Raw genomic sequence first — 20,924 nt, 5'->3', positions numbered from 1 at the left:
TAAGCTCAGAGCTAATCTTCCTCAAAAAAAAAAAAAACACTTGAAGTCAACAAACCTGAATCAAACCTAGCTTCCCCACTTCGCTCCCACACAGTACCTGGCACGGAGCAGGCACTCACATGGGGTAGCTGCTCCTACTGCTGTTATTTTAGGGCTACCACCCTTGGCAGAAATCTCCTCTTTTAAACCCCTTTCAAGTGGTCGTTGAAACTGTACACAAATACTCTCGGTAGCGAAGAACACGTTACTTTGGCACAGATGACAACACACGTTTGGAGAGTTCTCCTTGGGTGTTAATCAGGACTCTTGGTTGCAGGGTACAGAAACCCAGTCTCTGCTCAGGTAAGGGGAAATTTATCGGAGGGCTGCGGGGCTATGTAATGTAGTTGAAGAAAGGGCTCGGGACACAGCTGGCCTAGGAAGGAATGAGGGGACCCAGGGACTTGCTGCGGGGATCCTCACTGCTGCTCTTTCAGACTCGCTTCGTACATGGCAGGAAAATCCTGGATGCTGACACTTCCTCTGCCATCTCTTGTCACACGGCTTCTTGCCATGGGAGAGAAACTGACTACAAGTTCTGATTCCAAAAATCCCAGTTGGGTCAGGCGCTGGGCTAATTGGTAGAATCATGTAGAAAATAGTGACTGCCTTGAGCACCTCGCAGTTGGAACAGTTCCCGGAAGAACGAGAGTGATGTGGGACAGACAACAGGGTGTCTGCTTAAAGACTTGCTAGGAAGTTTTTCTTAGTTGAGCCAAAATATCTCTTTGCACATGTATATCCAGTTATTCTTGTGCTGCCTCTGAAACTGGTGGACATAAATCTTCCCTGACATAGTGGAATTATTTGCTGAGTGCCTACTGTGTGCTATACCTAGAGGGCACAGCTGAGTTAGAAAAAGTCTCTTCCCTCTAATAGTCTAGTAGGAGATTGCTAAGTGAATGAATGAAAGATGGAAGCTAGTTCTGGAGAGCTTGACAGGTCCCACGTCTGCGCTTCATCTTGAAGTGCCCATTCTCTTGGTTCTCCTTCTGACAATGCCTGTGCCCTGTCGGGGCTCCTCGTCTCCAGTCTGCCCCTGAGGATTCTGTTCTTGGGGTTCTGCTCTGTCTGGGAGAACTCATCCTCACACAGAGTCATGATAGTGTGCCGGACCCTCCAGTGGGCTCCTGATCACTGATTGTGCGCGTCGCCTCCCAAATCCACTTTCAGTAACCTCACATTGGTAGCTTGAAATTGGCCATAGTGGGTGTATTTACACCACAGAAATAGGGAAATGCTACAAATCAGAGCTGCTTTGCCCTGAAGACCCTGTTAGTCATTTACCAGCATACCACTGCATAGTTACCATCTTGAGGAAAATGGCATCCGAACGTGTCCATCATCTATCCCAGGCTGTGTGTCTTTCTGACACTTGAAACTCAGCATGTCAAAAGTGACTGACCTATCATTTCCCCAAAACGTACTCCTCCTTCTGGATGACCTAATCTGGTTAACAGCGTTGCCACTCATCCAATTTCAAGCCACAGGCATCCAAAAGGCATTTTAGATACTCTCCTCTCCTTCACCTCTGCATCTAATTCATCATTAAACTCTGTTCGTTCCACTGTTACACTCTCACTAAAATCTGTGCCCTCTTCATTCCCACGGCCACTGACAGAGCCCAGGTCCTCTTCATTTTTCTCTAAAACGATCACAGTTCCCACTGACTGGTCTCTCTGTCATTAGTCCCCTTGCTGCAACTTCGAGTGAGTCTTTAATTTGGTCTGATGCCCCTTCCACTGGTTGAGAAGTTCCCCACCTTGATGGAAGTAGAGTTCATTTCCCATCATAGACTTTGACATCCCTAATCCCGGCTCCTCCAACTTCCTTGCAGTTGGATCGAGGTAGGTCACCTTACCTCCATCAGAGACACTCACAGTGCCATCCGTCATGGCCGTGGGCAGCAGCACTGGCGCACCCAAGGCCCAGTGCGGGTGGCAAAATGGGTTATGACATCCGGCACTTAACAGCTTCAACAGCCAGCACTTTCCCAGACTAGCTTTGTAGCATAATTTTGGCTATGGTCCTAGTTACTGGCCATTTTCTGAGCCTGATTCTCCATCATCCCTAGTGCCTCTGGGAGCTCTCAAACGTCCTTCCGTATCCACTCTGCTGTAGAAATCAGCCAGCTCTTTGGTTCTCAGCTCTCATCATTATACCCCACTGTCCCTACCAGTGGGCCCACATCTTTTCCTTATTTGTTTTTAAAACCTTCCTTAAAAGCCTATCGTTTTATTGTAATGTCATCTGACATTTCTCTCTCATTTCATCAGCCAACAGAGCACTCTTCTAAGTCTTGTCTTTTTTTTTTGCAGAGGAGGATTTGCCATAAGCTAACATTTGTTGCCAATCTTCCCCTTTTTGTTCCCCTTCCTTTATCCCCCTCAAAGCCCCAGTCCGTACTTGTGTATAGTTATAAATTCGTCTGGTTCTTCTATGTGAGCTGCCGCTACAGCATGGCTACTGACAGACGAGTGGTTTGGTTCTGTACCCAGGAAACCGAACCCAGGTCGCCGAAGCAGAGTGCGCCCAACTTTAACTACTAGGCCATGAGGGCTGGCTCTGCCTGTCTTTTCTATTCCTTATTTTTGTCCCATGTTTTGATCAGGTTCTTTTCAAATCAGAACTCACTAGAGAGTCGATTCCCTGTGTCATGACATTATTTTCTTTAGCAACTGCTTCTTTTCCTCCAATTTGGACCAATTTTTGACCTACTGTTGGAACACTTTTTGAGGGCTCTTGCTCCAGCTGACCCCACTGCCCTGTCCTCTAAACTGAGCCTTCACCCCATGGTGTGCAGAGCCTTACGTGGCCTGTACCTTGACAGCGTATCCCCATTTCTGCTCATCTCTTTCCAGCCTTACTTGAGTCCCTCTGACCCCATCACAGTGCTGTGTTGTAGCTTCAGCTGGTCTTGTTTGGCCCTCTCTACTCCTTCCAAGAATACCTCCTGCCCGATCCATCAAGCTCCCCAGTCCTTCACCTCGGTGTTGGCCCTGAGAGGCTAGTCCTCCCCAGCCTCCTCCAGATAGAGCCTGGGCACCTGCCTCTCTTTAGGGCCCCCATCATGGAGGCTTCCTCTTTTCTTTGAACTTTGTGAAATCTCTCACAAAGTGAGGCCATATTTCTGCCTACATCCCAGCTATGATGGAGTCTGCAACAGCATGGTCACTTTTGCCAAAGCGTCCCCTTTCTTTCACTTTAGTAACCCCAGAAGTAACCCCAGAGCAGCAATTTTTCAAACTAATTGTGTCCACATTGTGCATCCTGAGACATGAAACCATCTATTACACAAAAGTAGAACCTATCATCCTATACTTACAGGAGAATTAAACTTTTTTCAGATGTCTTGATAATTAAATATTCTATTTTCTGCCGAACTAACTCCTCCTCCTGTAACTGATAGCCTCTATCTTGCTGAAAGATGCTGCCATCCAGTCAAACACGCTAGAAACCTTCAAGCCATCTTTAACGCCACCTTCACGCTCAAGCCTAATATCCATGTGGTCCATGTCCATGTACCATCTATTCTACTTCAATTTTTTTTTTTAAAAGATTTTATTTTTCCTTTTTCTCCCCAAAGCCCCCCAGTACATAGTTGTATATTCTTCGTTGTGGGTCCTTCTAGCTGTGGCATGTGGGATGCTGCCTCAGCGTGGTTCGATGAGCAGTGCAATGTCCGAGACCAGGATTCGAACCAACAGAAACACTGTGCCACCTGCAGCAGAGCGCGCGAACTTAACCACTTAGCCAAGGGGCCAGCCCCTATTCTACTTCAATTTTACATCCCTTAAATCTGCTCTCTCCCCTCTACCCAGTTTAAACCTTTACATCACCTGGATTGTTGAAATGGGTTCATTAATCCCCTCACCTACAAGCTTTAGGAGCCCTAATGATAGAAAGTATCATAAAAGAGTAATCCAGAAGGCCCAGTTCTATAGTAGCTAAAGATGCTGCCCCTACAGCAAATTCACGTTCCCTGACTCTTCTGAGCTATTCTCAAGAGTCTGCAGAAGGAATGTCCGTTCATCCAAAGCTACGAAAATGGTGAAGACAGTGGAAGAAGGAGGTTACACCTGCCAGCTATTGTTTTAATTCCACTAATGTTTAAATCTCACCGAAGTTTTGAGCTTCTCAAAAATCAATTACCTGAAAGAGAGAACAATATGAAAACAATCTAACACTAATCAAATGATATAATAATTAGATGGTGGAACTTCAACAGGGTGGAATAATTATTTTTCAAAATCATGAAAACCAATAAGAAACACAGAAATGTGTTTATTATATGATGCCAAGACGAAATAGAATTATCATGGGTATAGTGATTGCAACAATATAAAAAATATACAACAGGCAAAAATGAGATTGCAGTTAGACACATGAAATTATGGGTCATTTATAACCATTTTTCACCTATTCTTGCTATGTTTTTTCTTGCATTTAAAATGAGAAAAAAATAATCCCCCTAAGAAGCCAAACTGTCTACAGTCTCCAGAAGGCTCCACTTACCAAGATCAGTGACTCAACCACTTGAAGGTTTATCCTCGGGACTCACCACTTCTGTAACACTCTCCTATAGACAATCTCATCTGATCGCCTAATTGCTCCTCCTAGCAGATCTTTGCTTTTGAACAAAGCCAATTGCTGGGCTCCTCGTCCCTACTCCCATCCCAGCTCATCTCAGAGACACCTGAGACTATATTTAGCTCCTTGTGTCACATTGTCAACCTCACTCTGTTCGTTCCTCACCCACTGTGTGTTGCAATAAAGATGGCAGAAGCTATAAGTCTTTGGAGTCCTCCTCTCTCCTCGTTTTACCTGAGTTTCCAAGCGTCTCCTCTGTTATCAATATATTTCACTTTGTAAACCCTGTCCTCCTGAGCATCCAGCATTATCTATGTATTTTCACACTCCTACCCAGATTTCCTCCTAAGGCCGTCTTGATCCCCAGTGTCCCCCCTGCTGAGGTTAGGTTGAAATCCTGGCTCTGCTACCAACACATGTGGTGACTCTGAACAAGTTTCTGAGTTTGGGTTCCTTATCGTAAAACAGGGATGAGAATAAAAATGGTATACCTGGGATACTATGAAAAGTGAGAAATAAAGAAAATTAGATTGCCCACTGAAATTAACATCAAACAGATCAGAGCTGGGATTCCGAGTCGGCAGACAGAGGGAAAGTGGATCCCAGGCAAGCAAGAAGGAATTGTAAACGGATTGAGGGTGTTAATATAGCCAAATAAATAATGTGTTGACTTCTAAAAGGGATTAATCTTGGAAACCCAAAACTGGAGCATCACTGAGGCAAAAATAGGCAGCACCCACCCCTGCTCCCTGCAGAGGCGGCAGCCTTGGCCAATAGACTTTGACTCTTACCAGCCCATTGGCAAAGCTCAGTTTGCAGATCTTAGCCTGATAACTTTAAATATTTGCATCATCTAACTAACTTTAAAGAACCCACTCTGACATCCCATTGTACTTAAAATCTAAACTTCTCACCAAGGCCAATTCATCTCCACGTGAGCTGGCCTCTGCCTTCCTCCCTGATCTCATCTAAGAACGCCATTCCCTCCTGTGTTCGCAGAGCTCCAGCCGCCCTGGAGGGAGTCACATCCGACCTGTGGCCTGGGCGTCCCCACACATCTGTGCACGGCTGGCCTCTTCAAGACTCAGAACTCACCTTTAGTGTCACCTCCCCAAGGAGGACTTCCCTGCCACTCTGTGGAAATGGCCACCCAGTTCACCCATTTTAACGTCTCCACAGCACTTAGTGCTCTCTAATTGTCTTGGCCACCATTGTGATTACTTGTTTACAGTCTGTTTACCCTCCTGGTTCTGAAGCTCCAGGAGAGCAAACACCTCATCTGTCCCGTTCGTCCCTGAATCTCCAGCACCTACCATAGTACCTTCATTGGCTGGATAAATAAAATGAAGGAATGAACAAATGAACTGCCCTTGCTTTCACTGTGCTCACACGGACCAAGCCAGCCGTCTGAGCAGGGTTTGGTGGTCCACTGGAAAAGAGTCTTAAACTGATGGTGTAGATGTGAGCACTTTTTCTGATCCCTGTAACAGAGTGGTTCACTTTGAAATTATTTTTGTGTTATTTTTTAATATATAAGACGAAGAGCCTGGCAGTTAGTGTTAGTGTTATTATTATCATTATCTACTATTCATTGACTGTCAATGATGTGCCAGCCACAGATGGGAACTTTATCGTCCACTTAATGATCACAAAAATAGAATCTATGAGATGAGTGCTGTTACTGCCCCCATGATACAGATCAGAAAACTGAGGCTCAGAGAGCTTAAGTGACTGTGTAAGTTCTCGTTGTAGGACATGGCAGAGGCAGAATTTGAACCAGGGTCTGTCTGACTCCAAAGCTGCTGTGCTCCTCCCTAGGCACACGGCTGACACCAAGCCCTCTCCCCCTTTCCACCCAGAGGATTCGGCTCACCCTCTCTTGGTCCTTGGCGATGATGATTCCACCTCAGCCCATCCCTTGCAGAGGCCTGCCCACCCTGCAGCGCCACCATCCAGATCCAGAGTAGGTAATTTTTTTATTTCAAATTGTGGCCAGATATTCCTTTTCAGATCTTTTCTCCTCAAAAGACATGACCTTTATAGGGAAAGAGAGAAGACACCACCTGTTGTTTCTTGTTTGTTGGTTTGCTTACTTTGTTTTGTTTTGCTTTTTAGAACCTCAGTTCTTAATATATTGAAGGTCAGAGTTGAGTGTACGAATCAATAATAACACTGTTCATTAAATTGGGCCTTGGAGGAAGAGCCAGGTTCCCTGATTAATAAGGAGGCCTGACATTTGTATAGCCCTTAACTATTTACAAAGAGCTTTCACTCCATTATCTCATTTTTCCCGTACTCTAGGCCTCGGAGAGGCGGGTTGGGCCGATGGAGAGGAGGCAACGTGGAGGGAGATGAAGCTGGGTCCACATCCCGGCCTACCACTGAGGAGCTGTGTGACCTTGGGCACGTCACTCCCTGTGTCTGAATCTCTCACTTATCTTTTATTTTAAACTATCATACGATGAACTTGACTTTTAAAAAAATCTTAATGAAGAGCTTTATAAATTTTAACGTATATACAAATAAGTGTAATCACCACCACAATGAGAGGCTAGAGCAGTTCCGTCTCCCATAAACCCTCCCTCGTGCTCTCTCTTTACAAACATACTTTCCCCGACCCCTAACCCCTGGCGACCACTGATCTGTTCTCCGTCCCTATAGTTTGGTCTTTTCGAGAATGTTATATAATGAAGTCATACAGTATGTCACCTTTTGAGACTCGATTCCTTCACTCAACATATGCTTTTGGGATTAATCCACGTGGTCGTGTGTGTGGCTCGTTTGTCCCGTTCTGTTCCATCATACGGATGCACTGCAGTGTGTTCATCCATTCACCCCTGGGAGGACATCTGGGTTATTTTCTATCTTTTGAGTCTCTTTTTTGTTGTTGTCTGGTTTTTCTTTTTACAAGTTTTTAAAAATTGTGGTGAAATACAACATAAAATTTACAATTTTAAGTATACAGTTCAGTGGCGTTAAGTACATTCAAAATGTTGTAGAACCATCACCAACTATTTCCAGAACTTTTTCATCATCTCCAAGAGAAACGCTGTCCTCATTAGACACTAACTCCCCATTCTGCCCGCCCCCCAGCCCCTGGTAATCTCTATTGTACCTTCTGTCTCTGTGAGTTTGCCTACTCTAGGTGCCTCATATAAGTGGAATCATACAACATTTGTCCTTTTGTGTCTGACTTACTTCACTTAGCACCATGTCTTAAAGGTTCATCCATATTGTAGCATATGTCAGAATTTCACTCCTTTTTAGGCTGAATAGTATTCCATTGCATGTATATACTACATTTGTTTGTGTGTTGATCTGTTGATGGATGCTTGGGGTTTTTTCCACCTTTTGGCTATCGTGAATGCTGCTGCAATGAACATGTCTACAAATATCTCTTTGAGACTCTATTTCCAATCCTTTTGGGTATATACCTAGAAGTGGAATTGCTGGATCATATGGTAAATTCTATATTTAGCTTTTTGAGGAATTGCCAAATTGCCTTCCACAGGGGGTGTACCATTTTACACTCCCACTATCAAGTCATTCTAATTTCTTTACGTCTGTGTCAGTTCGCTTGGGCTGCTATAACAAAATATCATAAACTGGATGGCTTAAACAACAGAAGTTTCCTTCTTACACTTCCAGACACGGGGAAATCCAAGATCAAGGTGATAGCAAATTTGGTTTCTGGTGACGGCTCTCTTCTGACTTGTAGTTGCCCAGCTTCTGGCTATGTCCTCACATGAACTTTCCTCAGTGTGTGCACTCAGTGAGAGAAAGAGAGCGAGGTCTGATCTCTCTTCCTCTTCTTGTAAGGGCGCTAATCCTATTGGACTAAGGCCCAGTCCTTATGACCTCATTTAACCTTAATTATCTCCTATATCCAAATACAGTCTCATTGGGGGCTAGGGCTTCAACATATGAATGGGGAGGTGGGGGCAGAGACACAATTCTATCCATAGCAACATCCTTGCCAACACTTAATATTTTCCATTTTCTAAATAATAGCCATCATAGGGAGTGTGTAGTGGTATTTCATTGTAGTTTTGGTTTGCGTTTCCCTAGTGATTAATGATGTTGAGCATCTTTCCATGCACTTACTGGCCATTTTTATATCTTCTATGGTAAACTGGCTATTCAAGTCTTTTGCCCATTTTTTAATCGAGCTGTTTGTTTTTTGATGATTTGTAGGAGTTCTTTATATAATCTGGATTTTAAATCCTTCTCAGAAATATGATTTTCAAAAATTTTCTCTCATCCTGTGGGTTGTCTTTTCACTCTCTTAATAATTTCCCTTGATGAACAAAAGTTTTTAATTTTGATGAAGTCCAATTTATCTATGTTTTTCTTTTGTTGCTGGTGCTTTTGGTGTCATATTTAAGAAACCATTGTCAAATCCAGGGTCAAGAATATTTGCCCCTGTATTTTCTTCTAAGAGTTTTATAGTTTTAGCTCTTAGATTTAGCTCTTTGACCTATTTTGAGTTACTTTTTGTATATGGTGTAAGATAAAGGTCCAACTTCATTCTTTTTCATGTGGATATCCAGTTTTCCCAGCACCATTTGCTTGAGAGACTGTTCTTTCCCCATTGAATGGTCTTGGCACCCATGTCAAAAATCAATTGACCATATATATGAAGGTTTCTTTCTGGGTTCTCTATTCTAGTCCATTGGTCTACATGTCTGTCTTTACGCCTGTACCACACTGTTTTGTTTGTTAGTAGAGGATATTACCTCCCTCACAAGTTGTCATGAGGATGAGAGATAATGCAAGTGAAGTGCCCAGCCCAGAGCTTGGATCATAGGAGTTGCTTAACAACCAGTAGCTCTCTTTAGGAGGAGGCCAGCTAGGTGCAGATTGAAAGGACCAGAGACTCATTCAGGTTCCTTCAGACACACTGGGAAGTTCGGCTGACAGGAAGTCCTCCCCAAGCGCGCAATCAGCCTGGGGAGACTGGAATGCTGCTCAGGAGCCAAGAGGCCTTCATCTGGTTGTTCCTGAGCAAGTGTCCACTGCCTCTCAGCACCTGAAATAGATTTTCCATTTCTGCTTCTCTATTCTAGTGCTACTGTCTAAATTCAGATTCCCCCAAGGAAGCCCCTGAGACAAGAACTTGGGAGTTTATTTCGGAGGAGATTCCCGGAAGCACAGTGAGGGAGAGCGAAAGTGAGACAGGAAGTGAGAGGCAGAGGGAAGTGAGGAAAGCCAACAAGTGCTTTCATTGCCTCTGTGGGCAGCTGGCTCTCAGTCTCACTGGCGGCTGGCTGAGGGACCACGCAGAGCACACTGCAGCCCTGGGGATCTATCCTCTGACTCCCACTGCCCTGGAGGTTTGAAATCTCTGGCCTTTCCAGGTTACTCTGCACAAGGGCTGAGCAAGTTGCCACAGCTCCAGAAAAAACCCTCAGGCTGAGAAGCAAAGCAATGAAGGTACTGGAGGTGAAAGCCGTCCATGTGCAGGGAACCACCTCCTGCACCTGCAGGTGGACTAAGAAGGACCAAGGGGATACGGGACGGGGCACCAACGGCCTGTGCTTAACAACAGCTTCGCCGCCTTACTACTCACGACTCCTGCATGCTCAAAGCTTCTACTGCACCAGACTTCTTCTTTTGGCCTTAATCTCTGCATATCTCTGGGTTTCTGTGTCACTCTGCTGCCCAAGTCTCCAGAGAAATCTTGCATTTAATCCGTCCTTGAGAGAAGCTTGGGTGGCTGGTTGAGTCACCATCTTGATTCAGCAGGGCTCTTCACACTAGCCCAAATGCCCTTGCCTCAGGCCCCGATCTTCCTTTGGTCCACATTTCTGAGGTCCAAAGAATAAAGCACAACAACTTGCTCATGAGAACCATTTCTGACACCTCCAGTAGGGGCTGTGGTGTGGCAACACCCAGGGTCTCCCAGATTGCTCATCATTAGGAGTACAATCGTCCCCCTTTACAAATAGGGTTCACAGCATTTGAGAGACTTGCCGAAGGACACATGGTTAGTTAAGGGCAAACTTGGACTTGAGCACAATCTCCTGACTCCAAATTTCGTGTTCTTTCCACTCAATCATTTTACTTCTTACACAGGGAACAAAATCTGGAAGTGTTGAGCGCTATGAGGATATTCCTATTTGGTGTGTTATCTCACCATTGAATGAGATCTGCCTAGGAATCCCAGACTTTCAGGGCTCTGGGTTCCTGGATGGCAGAGCACGAGATCGAGGGTAATACTACACTCAGGATAAACTCGCACCTTTTGTGGCAGACCAAATACCACCTTTTGTGAAATTCTAGTTGAAGCAAGTGGTAGCAGACATCAAAGATTTCAGAACAATCTTTTGGAAGAGAAACATCTTTTGTGGTAGAAAAGCATGAGCTTGAGAAGGATTCTGTCTATTGCCTTCAATGTTCCTGAGAACTGGGGGAAAGCTGCTTGTATCAGCCACGTTTGTGGCAGCAAACAGCAGGAACCAACTGGCTAGCTTGTGCGGGAAAGAGATTTATTGGTAGGCTATCAGATGGCTCACGGAATGGCAGGAAGACTAAAGAAGCAGATTAGAGAACAGGCTGGAACCAAGAGGAGCAACAGGTAGCCAAGACCAAACCACAGGAATGGTGGCTGGTATGCCACCCCTGGACACTCATTACGCCCTGCTGGGCTGGCGGCTCTGGGACACCTACTGCCCACTGCTGGGCTCTAACTCCACCCTCAACTCAGGAGCCTAGGACAGGCCTGGCCTGGGTCACGTGCCCGTGCTGGCTGCCCAGGGTGAATGGAAGGGACTGATGTCTGATCTATCTCTGCTTCTGTGATGGGAGGTGAGGGCTTGAGATAATGTCCCAAACTGGAAGAGTGTTTAGAGGCTGGGCAGCCAAAAAGACAAATATTTTCAGAATTGCTGTTATTCAGCCTCAACACTGGGTACTCCCTGGTTCTTTTTCCTTGACACACTGGTTCAAGCTTCTTCCTTTTAAAAACACTCTCCCTCATGAGTCTTCCTCCTGCAGCTCATCACCCTTTGCAGCCAGGTTTCCTGTCCCCACTCACAGTCCCCGCTTTGTCACTGTCCCTCCCAGTAGCCTGCCATTTCTTACCCACCACTCTACAGAAACTGCCCACCAAGGTGACCAGGAACTTCCGGATGACAAACTGACTTGTCACTTTCAGTCCTTCTCTGTAAGAATTCAGACACTGCACTTGGTGAAACGCTCCACTCTCTAGTTATCTGTCTCATTTCTTTTGTCACTGTTGTCACGTGTTATATAGTATGACAAGGGCAGATTCAAGTTTTACGGGGCCTGAAGCTTATGCATTTGGGAAGAACTTCTTCAAGGAAAATAAGATAAAGTTACATAGAGAAATTGTTAGAGCCCCGCCCTGAACATTCAAAGGAGCTGATGCAAGTGAGGGGCCCTGACACTTAAACTTCATAAACTTCACAGTGAATCCTTCCTGAGAAGAGACGAAGCAGCTGATGTAACCATTCTCTATCAATGGACATGACTGGTTTGTTGGCTTTTTGCCAAAGTACTACAGAGAACATTCTTGTACACAATTCTTTGAGAACCTGTGTAAGTATTTCTCTAGGATAGACAGAAAGAACTGGAACCTCTGAGTTCTAGGGCACGGGCTCTTTTCTTCTTGATTGATGGTATACTGCCAAGTTGCCCTCCAAATAAGTGTCACTAAATCCCCATCCAACCAGCAGTTGCTGTGGGAATTTTCTCGCATCCTTGCCAGCACTGGATATCATAATCTTTTTGGGGTTTTGCCAGGCTGACAGGAAAAATTAAAAAATCATCTCAATATTGTTTTAATTCATTGTATTAGTTTCTAGGGCTGTTGTAACAAAGCACCACAAATTAGATGGCTTAAAAAAAAAAAAAGCAGAAATTTATCTCACAGTTCTGGAGACTAGGAGTCCAGTCCACAATCAAGGTGTCGGCAAGGCTGAGCTCCCTCTGAAATCTGTACGGGAGGATCCTTCCTTCTCTCTTCCTAACTTCTAGTGGTGGCTGTCAATCTTTGGTGTATCATGCCAATTCTCTGTCTTCATATGGCAGTTTCTCTGTGTCTCTGTCATCACATGGCCTTCTTCTTATAAGGAAGACATTAGTCATATTGGATTAGGGACCCACGCTGCTCCAGTATGACCTCATCTTAATTAATTCCATCTGTGACAACCCTATTTCCAAGTAAGATCACACTCTGAGGTACTGGGGGTTAGAACCTCAACATATCTTTTTTGAGGGGATGCAATTCAACTCATAACATTTACGTTCCTCTGATTTCTAGGGATATTGGACATCCTTTCATATGTTTACTGGAAATTTGGATGCTTTCTTCTGCAAATCACCCTTTCATATCTGTTGCCCAGTTTTCTATTGGACTGTCATCTTCCTGTTTCTTTCAGGATCCTCTGCATTTTTCATGATGACTGTTTTACATGTGGCAAGGTTTGCTCTCTGTCTATCACACACGCTTTAACTTTGGTTTTGATGTCTGCCTTGACTCCCGTGACTCAAAACTCCCCGTGTTCCTCCTGCTTCTCTGATTCAGCATCTATCTTCCTCCTCTTCCTCTTCCTCTTCCCTTGAAGTCTTCCCAGTCTCATAAGTGGCACCACATCCATCTATGCTCGAGCAGTAAACATGGGCATCTCCTTTGATCTTCCTTCTCCTTCATCTGACTTATCACTTATGACTTAGCCTCTTAAATACTGGTCAAATCCATGTCTCCATCTCTCCCACTGGTCTAATGTGCCATCATATCTCACCTAGACCCTTGCCAACAGCTTCGCTGGTTTGCCTGCCTCTGTTCGGCCCCCTCCAATCCACTCTGTCAGGATCTTGTCACATCTTCCTGCACAAAGCATCAGTGGCCCACAAGGCCCTGCCTGGTCTGACAGGAGCCGCTTTCTCCCCTGTAATAGTCTCCACAGCTCTCCAGCAAGATCAGCCTTCAGAGCGAACCTCCCCTGCTCCTTATTTCCTGGAGGCCTTTTTGCTTATGGCTCCTTCTCTCCTGAAAGCTTCTATCCCCATGCCACTTCCTTAAGATACCATATTTCATTTTCTCAGGCAAGAATGACCTTTCTTCACCCCCATGCTCAAGTTCGGGTACAGTCCCCCCACCCGAACCCGGGTTCAGCCAGAGGAACAGCGATGTACAGCCAGCCCTGGACGCCGAAATACAATCCACGAGCCAGGGTGGAGGTGGGAGCTCCAGGCCGGCTTCCTTCTTCTTTTCAGAGACGAACAGAGGCTAAGGCTGCGGAAGGCAGAAACTTGCCCCTGCCCTTTAGGAAAAGGACTTGTCTGTTATTATGCTGAGAAACACGTGCTCTCTTCCTGCCCTGCCCAAGATCTGCTATTACCCAAAAAAGAAAATATTCACTGATACACTCTTCACTACTGCTCCTCCTTGACTCTCCAGCTAACAGAGAGGATTAATTGCCTTAGGGGAGAATTAGAATGCTGTAGCAGGAATGCATACAATGAAATGGCCAATGTTCACCTTTTGACTTTCAAAATGAGCTCCTGAGGCCCACATCTTATAAAATAGCCTTCTTTAGTTTATCTGTTTATTCAAAAAATATTATTAAGCCCCTTCAGTGAGCTGGGAGCAGTGTGAGGTGTGGCAATCCAGCCGTGAAAAAGGTGGAGTTTTGCACACATGCCCTCCAGAGAACCCATTCCAGTGGAAAGAGAAAATCATCAAATAAGCAAGTAAGTATAGTATTGATTTATCTGAAGTACATTGATGTATATGAAGAAAAACAAAGAATAAGGGGCAGAGTGGAAGAAGGGGCTATTTGGGGCAGGATGGCCAAGGAGGGCCTCTCTGAGAAGGTGGCATTGGAGCAAGGCCCTGAAGGTGGCGAGGAACGTGCACTCCAGGCAGAGGCCGGAGTTGAGGACAGACTTGAGTGTTTTTGAGAAGAGCCGGAAGCCAGTGTGGCTCAGTTGGGGTGAACAACAGGTGAGCTTAGTGGGAAATGAGGGCAGAGGGCAGCCAAATCCTGCAGGACTTGGAGTCATGGGCTTGGAATTCTATTCCAAAGACTTTGGGAGGCCAAAGGAGGGGAGTAATTGCTCTGAGGCAGTTGTAGAAAATTCACTCTGGCCGCTCCATGAAAATAGACCGTAGACGTGGCAGCAGGGAGAGTGGGTAGGAAGCTGTGCTGGGCCCAGGTGAGAAGTGACTGCAGCGACAACTACAGCAGCAGCGGTGAAGGCCGTGAGCTATGTTCACTTCTAGGTGGATTTTGAAGCTAGAGCTTTTAGCTCTTGGTGATGAGTTGGATAAAGGAGGGTAAAGGAAATAGAGGTTTCTAGGGTGGCTTTTAAGTTTTTGTCCTAAGCGACAGGGTGAATGGTGGTGCCATGTACTGAGGGAATAGTGGATTTGAGGGTTCACGCCTTCCATTTTGAAAGGTCTTTTAAACACCCAAGTGGAGACGTCCATCAGGTGCACATTGGGAGTTCTACGGGGAGGCTGGAGGTGAAGGTCTGACTGGGAACTCATTGGAAGAGAGTATTTCAAGGCATGGGATTGGGTCAGGTCACCTACGGAGTGAGTTTCAACAGAGAAGAGAAGGAGTTCAAGGAACACGTAGAGGACAGGAGACCATTATGCCCGACACTGCCCCAAGCTCACATCTCCCAGACCACCCCTCATCACCAGGACCCCAGCCCCACATGGCTCTGAACATCCCCTCATCTGCCCCAGTCTCATACTCATCCCAACCTGCCAAGTGCTCCCACCGTGTCTTGGGACCCGCAGCCTGCCCTCAGCAAAACCCTCTTTAGCCCAACCTCTTCTCTGCTAACCTGACTCTCCCCTGAGGACAGCATTTCCTTTCAGTCCTTAAATGGGGACTGTTTTTCCCTCCAAGTTCCATGTACCGAAGAGCTGGAGGTAGGATTACCATGCTGCTCATTGCCTCTTCCTGACCATTGTTCCTCTCTCCTTCCTCAAACCTCCCAACACCTTTGGTACACAGGCCCTTAGATGATCTTCCTGGTTACAGGCCACCTGACTTCCTCCCAGGCATTCTACCTCATCCCCAGGGCTCACTCTCTCTCTCTACCTTTAATCCTTCCCATCTTCTTTCTTCAAGATTTCTGCATCCGTGGAGACAGTCCATCCAACCCCTAAACTCTCAGTTCCTTGACTTCCATGCTGCCAAGGATTTGTTCTTGGGCCATCAGTTACCTTTGTCATACCCTAGACCTTGTCATTAGCAAGAACAGCACCACTTCCAGAACTTCCATGTCAAACATCCCAGTCTTGGGCTTCCACCTCCAACTATATTCCTAGCTCCTTCGTTTAGCCTGATATGGTAATTCTTTCTCATGTTTGGAACCCCTAAGCCACTCACTCTCCATCTTTTAACTGGTCATCTCTTCCTTTCCTAGCCTTACATCCCTTCTTACACATGTTAGATTCGTGGTCTGTTGTTTTAACCTATTCCTTACCGAACAGCTGAATATGGCTGGAGGAAAACACTCAGCTGTGCTGAACGTTCTCATTTGGACTGTATCACACAAAACTCAAGTAGGGCCTGAGTGCTGCTCAGCAATGCAACCCCCATCTGAAGTGCTGGTCCATTTCTTCTCCCACCTCTCCTAGAGGTAGAGAAATAATCAGCACTAAACACAGTCTCCTCCTTGGCACTCGTTCCTTAGGCGTCACGTCCGGATGAAGTGGGCAGGCTGTCAGGACAGGCAAGGAGATCTGAGGGCTGTCTACCCATCCTGCTGTGGGAAGCGCTGAGGCTAGAGTTTCGATTTGCACAAGTTGGGCTTTGAGTCTAGAGAGGTAGCCCATGAATGGGGAAGGATCTGGTATTTATCCATCAACAGTAGCGTAGGAAAAGAAGGGATAAAGGGTTAGGCTTCACCTGGAGCGAGAGAGGAGATAATATCTGGGGTACGGGTGGAGAAAGAGAGTTGGGAGGGGTTTGGTGGTGCCTTCCTGACCCAGGAGAAGAGCAGGACTTGGAATCCTCTCTGGAGGGCAGCACTCCACAGGGGAGCTGAACCAGCTCTTGGGGCCATCAGCCACCAACCACTTGAGTGAGCACTCCATGCGCATTTCACCCATGTCAGGGAAGACTGTGAGCTGTGCGTCTTGCCCTCAGAGGAGGGCCTCCCATGACCAGCTGCCTGCACAACACTCACTGGCTGCCCAGCTGGTGATAACCTTCTGCCTCGAAGCCTCGCTCAGTCCATCCAAAGTATTTCGTGTAAACAACAGCCCACGACACACGTAAACACTTCCCCAAACAGGGAGGGTCTCTGGACACCTAGGGGGCTCGTGGTAGTAGAAGGCTCCCAGAATTTGTTCTTGGGGGAGTCTATGCAGAACTAGTTAGGGATTATTTCCCTTTGTAGAGACAGTGGTGATACCTACGCCCACTTAGCTTTTAAGGGTCATGCTCTTTTTGGGGGGGTGAGGCAGGAAGGAAAGGCACCAATCTTATTCAATTCTTTCCCTAAGTGAGGTATGTAGCGGAGCTTTCTAAACCCTCTCTGCACACAGCGTCTCCTTCATCCGCCCACTTAGCTCCATCCTCACTGCCACTTACCTCGTCGTTTATTCTCTCTCTCAGGTCGCTTGCGCACCAGTCTCTTTGGCTGACTTACTTGCTCCCACTCTGATCCGCCATTCTGAAACCCAGTCCTCATTATGTCACTCTCTTGCTTTCCTTCCGGGTTGGCAAACTTTAGTCTGCAGGCCGAGCCCAGCCTGCTGCCTGTTTTTTTTTTTATAGCCCATGAGCTAGGAATGGTTTTTACGTTTTTAAGTGGTTGGAAAAAATTCAAAAGAAGGATAGTATTTCAAGACCTATGAAAATTATATGCAATTTGACCTTCAGTGTCCATAAATACAGCTTTATTGGGACACAGCCACACTAATTTGTTTATGTATATCTACAGCTCCTTTCATGCTACGCCGGCCCAGTCGAGAAGCTGCAGGAGGCTAAAATGTCTACTATGTGGCTCTTTACATAAAAAATTTGCCTACCTCTTCTTTAGGTCACACAGGTACCCCTATCTCCTCCAAAATAAAATCCAAACAACAAACTCTTCAACATGACCTTCATAACCTGTCTCCCAGTTCAACCTCAGAAACATTGAACTGCTAGCAGTTTCGCAAATTCTGAGATTCCTCTCACTTTTTAAAATGCCCTTGCTCCCCTTCTCTGCTTGGCCAACTTCTACTTACCCTTTCAGGCTCTACCCTGGCATCACCTCCTCCAGGAAGGCCTCTTTGACCCTCCCCAGGCTGGATTAAATGTCTCTCCTGTGAGTTCCCACAGATCCCTCTAACATATCACCTGCCACAGGGCAGGCCCACAGGGGGTTAGCTGCTGCAGAGAGGCCAACAAACTAATGATTCAGAAGTGTCGGTCGATTGAGTGATAAGGAGATTAGTGGTGACCTGAAAGAAAAGTTTTAGTGGAATTTGGAAGCAGAAGCCAAGTTGCTTTGGGGAGCAAGTGGTGTACGAGGAAAGTGAGGCAGCCAGTGTAGATGACGCTTTCACAAAGTGCTTTGGCTTAGGAAGGGAAGAGGCTAGTTGCTAGAAAAAGACACAAGATGGAGGCAAGGAGGTAGATGTGTGAGGATTTTTGTTTGCTGTTGCCAAGGAATCAGCAGAGAGAGAGATCACAGAATCCTGAGACAGCATCTAGGAGCCAAAGGTGGAATTTAGGGTATGGGATCCAGCAGAGTGGGGACGATTGGCCTTAGAAGGTGTCTCAGTCCATTGGGGCTGCTGTAACAGAATGCCGTAGACTGGGTAGCTTCTAAACAACAAACGTTTATTTCTCGAAGTTCTAGAGGCTGGAAGTCCACTGGCAGATTCAGTGTCTGTGAAGGCCCTCTTCCTGCAGACTGCCCCACACCGGGGAAGGGCTAGGGACCCCTCTGGAGCCTCTTTGATGAGGGCATTAATCCCATTTTTGAGGGCTCTGCCCTCGTGACCTAACCACCTCCTGAAGTCTGCACCTCCTAATCCCACCACACTGGGCATTAGGATCTAACATATGCGTGCTGTGGGATACAAACATTCAGACCATGGCAAACAGAAAAAGGACATGTCCTCCCTTCGGGAGGCGATGAGTGCAATCAGGCGGGCACCTTGATAGCAGGATGACGACAGAGTTCCTGTCCTTTCTGAAGGCTTCCGGTTTCTGTGTGTAATAGAAGACGAGGTCAGAGGTTTGGGGCAAGTGGAGAGGGTCTTAAACAGCCACTGTGGAAGATGGCAGGGTGAGCTGATGAGCAAGGCGGAGCAGTTGGTGTGTGGTATTGGAGAACCCAGTTACTGTTGACGTCCATGAATTAATGGCACCAGACTCTGTGGTGACATGACTTTCTCCAGCAGAGCTCAGAGCCAGCTATACCCAGGAGAAGAAGGACAATCAGACTGACCCGAGTTGGGGTTTCCTGGCAGGTACAACAGAGAGACAGGTCAAGAGAAGTCAGGATGTTATCAAGAGAGTGGTCAAGGTGAGATATTGTGGGATCCACGCGGGAGGGGAAGGAAGTGAAGACAGGAGGAGTGAGGTTAAAGATCAGCTTGAGGTAAAAGAACGGGAAGTGTGAGTGATAAACAAACAGTGGAAAGTAGAGGCCGCAGTGAGAAAGGGCTACCTGAATTTCATAACTCAGGGCTGAGATTGTAAGATCCGATGTTGCCCCTGCTAATGGGCATCTGAAACGGAGGGAGGTGACATGACTGAGGGAGAAGGAAGGCAAGGAGCGGAGCAGATGAGTGGTCTGTTGTGTGGCACAAGCATGGCCATAAAGACTGCAGAACAAAGGAGCGACTGGGGAGGTGAGGAAAATAGAAAGCAAGTCTGGGTCTCAGGCTGCCAGTGAATGAGTATAGCTGAGAGACGGGAACTGCAGAGGAGACAGGGTCTTTAACAGCAGTAGAGGAGAAAGGTCTGGAAGAAGCCTTGGGGTGGTTGCAAGAGGGGCAGGGAATGAGGAAAAAGGAACAGCCCGAGGGAAGGGTGCTGGGAAGTGGTGACCTCAGAGGAGAGTGTCATTTCACTTCCAACAGAGGTTCCAAATCAGTAGCCTACCCATCAAACTCTTGTTTGCTTTGCTTGCTCAAAAATTAAGTCAAAATGAAAAATATCGGGGGTTTCTCACAAAGACCCAGATTGCTGGCCTCTTTCTATTTTGTTTCTGAGATACAATACCCATACCTTAAAATTCACCATTTTAATGCATACAATTCACTGGTTTTTAGCATATTTGTAAAGTTGTACAATCAACATCATTATCTAATTCTAGCAGATTTTCATCATCCTCCAAAGAAAGCCTGTACCAGTTAGCAATCACTCCCCATTTCCCTTTCTCCCCCTAGCCCCTGGCAACCACTAATCCATTTTCTGTCTCTGTGGACTTACTGATTCTGAACATTTCACATGAATGAAACCACACAATAAGTGGCCTCTTATGTCTGGCTTCTTTCACTTAGCATAATGTTTTCGAGGTTCGTCCATGTTGCAGCATCAGCACTTTATTCATGTTTATGGCTGAGTAACATGCCATTGTATGGATATACCACACGTTGTTAATACGTTCATCCATTAATGGACTTTCAGGTTGTTTCCACTTTTTGCACATAATGAATTTTGCTGCTCTGAACGCTCAAGTTCTTGTGTGAATTTCTCTTGTTTCGTTCTCTTGGGTAGATATCTTGGAGTGGAATTGCTCAGTCATATGGTAACTCTACGTTCAACTTTCTGAGGACCCGTAAACTGTTTCCACAGCGCTGCACAATTTCACCTTCCCTCCAGCAGTGGATGAGGGCTTCTTGCCTCTCCTGAAACATCTGAAGGTCTGACCTCCTGGGCCCACATTCCTGCGTGCCAGCAGTCCCCCTGAGCCGGGTCAGGGCACAGAGACTCTCCAGCTTGCCTAGTTCTCACCATGCACGGTGCAGGCACAGGCACTGACCCCTTGTCGCTAGCCCTTCACATTTCACACATTTTCCTTACCTGTCGGGCCCCAGCGTAAACCTTAGGCTGCGCCCAGAGAAGAGTGAGAGGTTAGGTGATGTTGTTGACCAAGAAGCAGCTTTCCAAAGGGCCAAGTACAAGGTTTCAGGAAGGTGGAGAGCAGAGGGCTGTTAAGACAAGAGAGGAATTACAGAGCAGTGTGGAGAAAAAGATGGCCAGAGGAGCTGATATTTTTGGGAGTGACCGAGGATAACAGGTATGTCGGGATGAGCATCCTAGCCTCGGCCTCTGAGGCTGCGGCCAGGCAGCTCCTGCAGA

Source organism: Equus asinus, chromosome 4, assembly GCF_041296235.1.
Source record: "Equus asinus isolate D_3611 breed Donkey chromosome 4, EquAss-T2T_v2, whole genome shotgun sequence".
Lineage (NCBI taxonomy): Eukaryota > Metazoa > Chordata > Mammalia > Perissodactyla > Equidae > Equus > Equus asinus.
Note: the sequence above shows the minus strand (reverse complement) of the source record.